A 9,886-nucleotide genomic window follows, 5' to 3' on the forward strand; every position below is an offset into this window, starting at 1 on the left:
GCCGAGTTATGCAAAAAAAAAAAAAAAAAAAAAAAAAAGCCGCCCCCCTCCTCCTCCCCACCCCCCGCCGGCCCCCGGCCCCTGCGGCCCCCTCCCTCCCTCCCCCACCCCACCGCCACCCTCACCCTCCTCCTCCTTCTCCTCCTCCGCCCCTTGCCGGATTTTTGTGCAAAGTTTGCAGGCGTCCGGCCACGCAGCCCGGTGCGGAGCTCACAATGAACCCATCTGAGGAGGGGGGACGGGGCTGGAGTCGAGGGGGTCTCGGGGGGGGGGTGGAGACCGGGAGGCGGTCGGGAGCGCGGAAGCTCAGCACCCCCCGGAAAAAAAAAAAAAAGCCTTCAAATTATCCCCTGCCGCACAAAAAAATAATAAATATTAATGGCTAAAAAATGCCCAAACGCCTGGTTTGGAGATTATGATGGATGGGGAGGGGTGTCCCTCAACTCAGCCTACTTGGGGGGGGGGCTCGAAACGGCCGCAGTGGCTCGGAAGCCGCAGCTCGGGGCCCCTGGCTCACGCCCCCTTCTCTGGCTCCCGGCTCGGTCCGGCGCCGGCCCCCCGGAGGAGGAAGGGGCGCGCGGGGGCGCTCAGGCGGCGGCGGGCAGGCGCGCCCGTGCCCCGGGCATCGCTCAGCCCGTGCGCCGGGCCGCCGCTGCCTGCCCTCGGGCTGCGGTGCTCAGCGCGCGGCGCGCAGCCGATCCCCAGGCCGGTGCCAAGTCGCCGGCCCCGCTAGCTGCCTCCATGGGCCAGGGGCTCGGAGAGGGGGGAGGCGGCGGCCGCGGCGGCGGAGGAGGACGAGCAGGCGGCGGCCGGGCTCCCGTCCTCCCGGGCAGCGGCGGCGGCCGCGGCGGCGGCGGCGGCGGCGGCGGCTGCGCCCCGGCTCCTCCGCGCTCCAGCCGGCGCCGGCCCGCCCGCCAGCCTCCCTTGCGCTCCTGTCTTCTTTGTGGTCGCTGGCTCTCCTCCTCCCGATCCGGCTGCTGGGGCTGCACTGCAGAGACACATAATAAAGCCAGGCTTGGCTGGAAATGTAGCCGGGTCCCAGCAGGAGGATGTGAGGAGCGGAGTCCCGGCGGGGGAGCGCTCTGATCCCGTGGGGCGCCCCGCACTGCTCCGGCTCGGATCAGACGGAGAGAGGGCCAACAGCACCGAGCGATGGACAGCGCTGGAAATACAGCTCCGGCCGCCCGCAAAACCCGGACCGCGGCGGCGGCGGCGGCGGCGGCGGCGGCAGGCTCGGCGCGGGCGCGGGCACCGCACCGGCACGCGGGGCCCCGACTTGGGCGCCCGCGGCACCCGGGGCGGGAGGAGGGAACTGACACAGGGCCCACGCGTGCTGCCAAGATGAATTAGCATCACAAACTGCAAAAAAGAAGGGGGGGGCCCACTGGGGTGAATTGCCCTAGCACTGCCACTTCCGCAAATTATGCCCCACGCACATGAATTATCTGCGAACTCGGCTTTTCCCTCGTGAACTCTGCCCACCGGTCGGTGTTTGGAGACCATCCCTGCCCCACATCTGCAAACTCTCCCACCACTGAGCTAACTCTTTTCGGCCCTCCACACCTGCATTTGTAAGGATGGTGCGTCTGGGTGCGCATTTCTTAGTCAAGACAATAAGAGGAACATCTTGGCCCCCAAAACGTTGCAGTAGCACTGCCTTCCCCCCCACCCCGCGCTTGACAAAAGAAACCTGCTCCCGCTTTCCCCCAAAGTTTTGCCCCAGCCACCAGGGGGCGCCTCGCGTCCCTGCGACTCCTGAGCCAACGGAGGCTCGGCCTCAGAGCCCGCCCGGGAAGCGCTCGGACGCCGGAAAAGTCCTGGGCAGGCGACTCCCCGAAACCGTCCCTCTGAAGCCCCCCCGTCCCCCACCAGCGGCAGGCGGCCCGGTCCAGGGTGGGGGAGAGGCCCCGACCCCGCCCCCCTCCCGGGCGAGTGGCGCCACCTTGGGCCGGCTCGCCCCAGAGCTGGGAGAGCGCAGCGGGCGCGCGGCGCGGCGCTGGGGGTTATCAATCTCGCGGATCGATAAGTTGCCACTTGGAGAGGGGAGGGCTGTGTCCCCTCGGAGACGAGTTACCCAGGGCAACCTTTCAGGGAAAAACCCGCTGCCCGCCGAGCGCCGCGCGGGGGCTGGCCGGGCAGCGGCGCCCGCCCCAAGCAGGGCGCCTGCGCCCCGCCGCTCCCCAGCCCGCCCGCCGGCCCGGCCCGCGCCCCGCTCGGCTCGCTCCGCGGACCCACCGGGCCTGCGGGCTCCGACCCGTGGCTGCGCCGACTGCGGAGGTCGATGCCACCCCCGCACCCCCGCTCCCCCGCACCCCCGCTCCCCCGCGGCTGGCGAGCGCGGGCCGGCGGGTGCGGGGAAGGCCTGAGGCTTGCGGGGCGGGGGCCAGGACGGGGGGAGGCCAAGCTGTCGCGCTCTGGGCCGCCTCCGAGGGACAGTCGGGGCACCGGGGAAACGCGACGCCGAGGCGGACACCTCGGCCCCGGGAGGCGGCGGGGATCCCCAGAGGAGCCAGGGGCCGGACAGAGATGTCCCCTCACTGAGACCCGGGCCCGAGCCCCCGCCCCCCCAGTTAGCGCTGCCCACACCACTCCCACCCCCCGGCCGCCGCCCTCCCCGGCGCTGCTGTCCCGGAGTGTGCAACGCCTTGGCCTTCCCGGGGGCGGTGGGAGCCGCCCTCGCAGCTCGGGCACGGCCGCGCAGGCGGGGAGGGGGTGCCAAGGGCCAAGGCGAGGGCAGAGGCCGCGAGGCGCCGGGGAGGGAGCCAGGAGGGAGGGGCCGAGCGAGCAGCTCCCCCACCCCCGCCGGCGCCTGGGATCGAGGCCCGCGGAGAGAGGCTGACAGGCGGCAGATGGCACACGCTGGGGGAGGGGGGCGGCTGGCCTCGGCTCCGGGGTGCCCCCGCCGCGGGCTGCCTCTCCTCGGGGGAGGGGGCGGAGAACAGCCCCCGGCTCGCCCGCCCTGGCCCTCTGGGGGGCCGAAGCCTCGCGGATCTAGCCCAGCGGGGAGCCGGAGAGAAGGGGACGGACAAAAGGAGCGCGGTGGGGAAGGGGTGTGCTGGAGGGGAGGAGGGGTCAGCGGGGGGTGGTGGGAGACCCGCGGGGCCGCCTTTTCTCCACCCTCCGGGAACGGCGGAAGCCCCCGAGGCCAGAGGTGGGGTAACAGGATGGGGGGCGGGCGGCAGCGGATTCCGAGCTAATCCTCCAGGGCCCGGGTCCTGGGGAAGAGCACAAAGTTTTCTGGACCCCTTCCCCGCACGTCGCAGTCGCACACGTTCGCCTCCCGCCCTCCCCCCTCCCCTGCAGGACCTGTCCGCTGCCCCCCGCCCCCCAGCTCCGTGGCAGCCAGGGTGCAGTGGGAGCTTGACCTCATCCCTGCTTCAGCCCGGCCCCGCTTTCTCTGAAGCTTGTTTCATTTTTAACTCCTTCCAGAAAAATGCTGTTTTAAGGTAAATTCCAGAGCAGCAAAAAGCCAGGAGCTCCTACCAAAAGGGTCTCAGGGGGCACTGGGTGAGGGCAGGGCAGGCCTTGTTTCTCACCACCCTGGTGACCAGGGACCAGAAAAAGGTCATTTGCTGCTGGGGTTTCACACCCCACCTGCCCGACTTCCATCAGTGTGTCCGGGGTCTGGGCCCTTCCTCTGTGAGAAGGGCCTCTCGGGTCTCTTCTTCCTCATCCACAAAGTGGACAGCTGCTCCTGCCCCAAGGAGGGGCCGGGGACATCCTGTGTAAACTGAAAGAAGCCACCATCATAAATGCAACAGAAATTACAAATTGACGTTTTTGAAAACAAATGAGACCTTGCTCACAGAAACAGGCGCCTTCCTTCCAGGTCATAACTTGGCTGCAGGAGCGGGCACCTCCCACCCAAAGGGCTGTCTCCCCACCTTTTCTGGACACACCTAATGATGCATTCCCAGACCCACAGCAAGAGAGGCTTCCTTCTTGAGTTTCAAAAAGAGGCAGGTTGTCATCCTGTGAATGCAGGGGGGTGCTGTGGCCGACAAAAGGTAAGACAGGGAAGTCAAATAAGGTAGGGCTCCCTTGGTGGCCTCTGAACTAGTATCCCTGAAGGGTCTCCAGAGTTGTTCAAGAGCTGCTTTGCAGTAAATCACCAAATGACCACCTTCTCCCCATCCGCAAAGGCTCACGTGTGCATGCACACACACACACACACACACACACACACCCTTGCACACATTAACACACACCCTGCAAGTAAACAACAATCACTGGAATATGTACAATATAGAATTTATGATTTTTGTTCACCTTTTAATTACCCGAAGGTCACACTCTCTACTGGGAAACTTGCATTGGCTATAAGGAAGAGTCCTTTTGGGGAAGGAAGATTAAGCCCCCCCCCCCTCCAGGTCTCCCCCAGGAAACAAGTCCATTCCTTTGTTCATTTGTTTATTCAACATGTGTTTATTGATTGTGTGCCTACTGTGTGCCAAAACCGAAGGGGGAGGCAACGATCAGGGACCACAGGCCCTCCCTGCTGAGGCTGGTTCTCTAGTGGGGAGGCTGACTTTTAATAAATGGCCCCATAAATAATTATTTAATTACAGTTTTTGAACAATCCTAAGAAGGAAAAATATAGTGTAAATGAGGCCAAAAAACAGAGGGTCACAGTGGTGGTCTGGCTGAGAGCCTGGAGGAGGAGGAAGGAGGCAGGAAAGAGGGGAGAGAACAGAGTTCCTGGCAGAGGGAACAGTGTGTGTAAAGGGTCTGAGGTGGGAAGCTGAGTGAGTCTGGGGAGAGGCTGTCGCAGCTCCAAGCGAAGAACGAAAGGAGGCAGTAGTCACAGCCGGGCTGATGAGCTCATCTGACCCATCTTCCAACCCAGCAGTCTTCCTCATTGTCTGACTTCAGACTTTCAGGGAAGGGACTTCCTGGGCCTCCATTTACCCATCTGCAAAAGGGGGATGCAGATAGTGTGGATCTCAAGAGGCTGCCCTGAGGATTTCATATTAGTGAGTATGGCCTGTCAGGCCTAGGGTAAGGCCACAAGCCCTGACAGCCATGTTCCAGCCTCCACTCTCCTTCTTTCCTCTCACCTTCACCACCCCCCAAGGTCAACCACGTTTCTAGAGGGAGATGCCTATTGCACAACTGGCATGTTTCCTCCTTGCACTGACAAGTCCCTTCCTCCCCTGGTGTTCCCTTGAGAGATGGACAGACATGCCCCTGCTTTCTAGAAGCTTTCAAGCAGCTCTAGGTCTATTGAGAGGGAATCTGTGTTTGAGTGGATATGATTTTTTTCCTTTTTGTCTTCTGCCTTGTGGTTTTATTAGCATGATCCACCTATTCGTGGCATCCAGGTTTCTCTGGGCACTCCTGTCCTGGGGGTACTAAGGTCAAACCATCAGGAGAAGGCCTGGCACCCCTCAACTGCTAGCAGGCAGTGGCCTCTACACGGGTGTTTACAACATTGAGGGTCCCTCTTACAGGACTTGTTCTTGAAGCTTCTGAGGCTTCCGAACAGAGTAAGACAAGTCCCTTTCCCTGCTCAGTTCTCAGCCTGGCTTTTTGGGGCGGGAAGTCCCCACAGATGCCCCTGAAATTCTCCAAAGGTCCCCATTGCCTCCCCCGCCCCCTTCCATGACCACGACTCAGAGAGCCCAGACATCTGCCTCCCGGGGGCTTTGGGAGTACAGTGCCAAAAACAATACAACGGGTGTGGGAACCTCCTTGTCTTCAGTTTCTGTTCAGCTGGAAAAGCCATTTCTTTTTTATCATCATTATTATAATTATTTAATTCTTCAAGTGTCAGCAGTCTTTGCAGGGAACACCCACAAGGCGGCAAAGAAACCAACTTAGCAGGAGGGTCCCAGTGGACTCACACCCTCAGAAAGCTTGAAACTCTTGGCCTTGGCTCTGAGAATCTCCCCGGACCACCTCTAACTGCCCCGGTGTGTGGCACACACATGCCTGAGGTCACTGGACTCAGGATCACTTGTTGCTTTGTGCTCTCAAAAGACTTCTTTTCCAACACCTGTGATTCTTGAAAAGAAACAACAATTCAGTATATAATGAATGTGATAGGTGCCCAGTTTCGTACGTTTTAACTAGGAGTGGTTGTATCAGGCAGGGCACACTCTGGAACACATCACAAGACCTTTGGCCATCTGTAGGTCAACCAGCAACCAATGTTTTGCTAATTTGCAAACAGGGTATCAAAAAATGTGGCAGATTCAAACAAATGAACTCTTGTTGGTGAAATTAAAGACATTCAAAATGTGCTTTAGCGAAATGATCTAGAGACACTTCCACCTCGCCTAAACAGGGAATACAGATCCACTGAGCCTGGGTCACCTGTACCCAGAGGACAGCTGGCTTGATCACTCAGGGGTCCGTGTCCAGCCAGAATGGATTCCATGATACCCAGCAGAGGACACAGAATCCTGCCCAGGACTGTGACCAAAGGGCGGGATGGGGCGGGGGGGGGGGGGCATCCCAAGCACACCTTTCATGCCAGAAGTGGTTAGATAACCTGAAAGGACAGAATGCTGGGACTTCATTGAGCTGGTTATAGGAACTGTTTTGTCCAAGGTGGTACTGTTTTAATAACCACCGGTGTGTGTGGCAAGATCTGGTCAGGGACTTGCCTTCACTCTCACCTGGTAGAAAGGTTACATGAGAATAGCAGACCCTCTCCCACCTCTTTTGTGGCCACTATTAATTACCAACAAGGACCTAAGAGTGTGCAGGACCAAACTAGCTTAGATCATTTTACACACACACACACATACGAATCTGATATTTGCTTGTTTCCTGTGCATGTATCCTTTCTCCTTCTAACCTCCCCTCCACCCCCCGCCACCACCACCACCACCACCACCACAACCACACACACACACACTGTCATGAAAAGAAGCTACTAGGTGCCCAGGACTAAGAGAAATGCCATGGAGATTTCAGAAAAACACTACTATGTGTGGTATCAGTACTTGGCACATATAGTTGGGGACCCCATACCCATGGGCAGGAAGGAGAGACGCAGGATAGGCAGGGTTGAGTCTACCCAGCTCCCCTCTGCTAGTGCCCTGCAGATGCTCAGAACTTAGCGATGGTGTTGGGAGAAAGATCGCCAATCCGTGTGACAGTAGAGGAGCTGCCTAACACATCTCTGTGCAAACAACCATCTTCACATAAAGGGTTTCTAGTGGACAGCACAGGTGGATTGGTAAAATTCTTTGCCCACCCAACTACAATGGAACATACTTCAAGGAAGACCTGTGGAGTTTGATATGTACCCCCCGGCACCCCGTGGTGCTCACTTCATGCCCAGTGGCTGTGGCTGGAGAAGCAAGCTGACCAGAGAAGCCAGAGGCAGGCTCTAAGGAGACAGGGCACAGTACCAAGGAAAGGGTTCAGCTTCTAGAGCCAAAAGGGTCTGGCATTCCATCCCAGGACATAGCAACGTCATGAATTAAATGAGGAGAATAATGCCAGTGGCATGGGATGGTAGTGCGCAATAAGATAACGTCACCACTGACCTGCTCCAGGATGTGCAGAGGGCATGAAACGAGCCGGCACCCAGGACCTTGCATATAGTAGCTGGTTGATAAATGTCATGTTTTGACTGTGGTCCTTCTTCAGTGATGGATATGGTGTGTGACCCTGCTGAGGGGTGGACAGACAAGGAGGAGAGCTCATTTGCAACGAATGGAACCAGCAAAGGCCCCAGAAGAGAGCTGGTAAGGCAGCTGCTGGGAGAGGTGCCTTCGCACACAGTTGTCCCTTTCTATCTGCTAGGTCCCTGGATTCATTAACTGGGCCCTTCCATGCTACAAGGGCATAATAAATATTAGCTAATGTTAATATTGATAGGCAAAGCACACACAACAGGCCCTCAAGACGTCTATATTCCCTGAGGTTTACCCCAGGCAAACCCTCCCTTTTCCTCAGTCTCCCCGTTTGTGAAATCTCTCTAGTTTCCAGACCTAGCACCAGGTCAGGATTCAAAGCCAGAGGCAGCAGAGGAAATTCAGGTGAAAGACCACCAAAGCAGGGTGGTAGGGCTCAGGCTGGGAGCAGAGGGGGGCCAGGCTGGGGCCCCAGTGAGCCCAGCCTGCTGCAGTGTTTCCCAGGGCCTGCTGCTGCCTCCTCTGAGTGCCCCGGCCCCATCCTGGCCACGCACATTGGGACATGCCAGGGCCTGGCTTCCCAGGGGCCAAAGGGAGCTCCCGCAGGGGACTTCAAAAGCCCAAATGCCTTTCAGAAAGGAACTAAAACTTTCTGCCTAACCAAAGCCTCCACAGGAGAAGAACAGCCTAGCCCTTTTCTTTTTAAGTCTCTTTATTTTCCAGCCGGCTGGCCTGGTCATTCTCTTTTTTTCCTATTATAAACGGTCCCAGCTGCAGCACACAGGGAAAAAAACCATCTCCCAGGCCTGGGCAGGGGCCGCTTGCAGCCAAAGCCGCCTGGCTGGCCTCCTGCGGGAGACAAAGGCGGCTCCAGCCTCCGGCACCCACTGGGAGAGGCCCTGGAGCCCCCACCCAGAGCCAAGGCCACAGCAGGAGCTAGGGGAAATTCAGGAAGTTTCTGCCAGCACTCCAAACCTTCTCCCGCCCCTGGGAGCAGAGCCACCATCCGGCTAAGCCAAGGACTCCTGAAGAGCCTGTTTGCCAAGGGCAGAAAATGAAAGATCAGCAACCCCCCACCCCCACCCCCGCTCCCATAAAGGCCACAGGATTCAGAGCTTTAGAGATGATCTAATCCAAACACGCACCTCCAAAGATGGGAGCACCTTTCTGATATCTAAGGGGGAACGACTTGCCCAAGGTCACATTGCCAACTACCAGCAGAGCTGACCCTTGAAGCCACGGCTCCCAGTTCCCATACCAGGTGGCAGAGAAGTGTTAGGGGAGAAGATGAGAGACCCAAATATCCTGAGGTTACCGGGTGGGGTGAGGATGTCATTTCTTTTAGTGATAGGTAAAACTGATATGGGACAACCCGAGAGAGGACAGCCAGCTTTGTATTCTCAGCTCCCCTGCCTTCCAGCAAGTTACCTCCTTTCTCTGTGCCTCTTCTGTTTCCCCATCTGTGAAAACAAGGATATGCTGGTTCCTACCTTACAGAGCTATCGTGAGGCCTGAACAAGCCAGTACATAAAGCAGTTAGGATAATGCTCAGAAAAGGTACCTCTTGGGGTGCCTGGGTGGCTCAGTTGGTTAGGCGTCTGCCTTGGGCTCCAGTCATGATCTGGGGGTCCTGGCCCCCAGCCCCAGGTGCAGCTCTCTGATCAGCCTGAGTCCACTTGTTCCTGTCCCTCTGCCCCTACCCCACCCCATGCACTACCACCCCCACCACCCCTGCTTATGCTGTCTCAAATAAATAAATAAAATGTTAAAAAAAAAAGTTACCTCTTACTATCTGTAAATGTAAGGATTTGTTTTCTTCACCCAGCAAATGTTTATTTGCAACCTCTGGGGTCTTCTCTGTGACAGGAACGGGGCCAGATGCGGGGGATCCAGCTGGGCAAGGCAGAAAGGTCCTGGGCCTGCTGGAACTTCCCGTGGAGGGGGACGGGGGTCTGAGGGATGCGGGTCGTCTAGCCCAGGGCCTGACTCATGGCACTCCAGGTCCTCGGGTCCGGTAGGAATCTAGCGGGACTCACAACCTCCCTCGGCCGTCTCCAAAGCAAAGCTGACCCGGCGGATGACGCCAGGATCCTGGAGAGGCTCCAAGGAGAACACCCTTGCAAAGAGGTGGGAAGCTACCACGCCGCGGCTCTGTGTGCCTTTCTTTGTGTTTTAAATCCTGGCAACCAGCTTAAGTATTTTTAATTATGTTTTTAAGTAGGATTGGGTCCCGGCCGACGGTTTGCGACCCCCCACCCACCCCCCGCAGGTCTGCTTCATTATCTGAAGAGCCCGGG

The 9,886-nt window shown here is 58.6% G+C and overlaps 1 long non-coding RNA gene across 1 annotated transcript; it reads right to left on the minus strand.

Moving 5' to 3' along the window:
• Positions 1-4,411: 4,411 nt before the first annotated feature.
• Positions 4,412-9,655, minus strand: LOC129513835 (uncharacterized). Its single transcript, XR_008665309.1, has 3 exons — positions 9,372-9,655; positions 7,500-7,626; positions 4,412-6,003 (listed from the first exon to the last, which is right to left on the minus strand). It is a non-coding gene; the product is annotated as an uncharacterized LOC129513835 (long non-coding RNA).
• Positions 9,656-9,886: the final 231 nt, after the last annotated feature.

This window comes from Nyctereutes procyonoides, unplaced genomic scaffold, assembly GCF_905146905.1.
Source record: "Nyctereutes procyonoides isolate TBG_1078 unplaced genomic scaffold, NYPRO_anot_genome, whole genome shotgun sequence".
Taxonomy (NCBI): domain Eukaryota; kingdom Metazoa; phylum Chordata; class Mammalia; order Carnivora; family Canidae; genus Nyctereutes; species Nyctereutes procyonoides.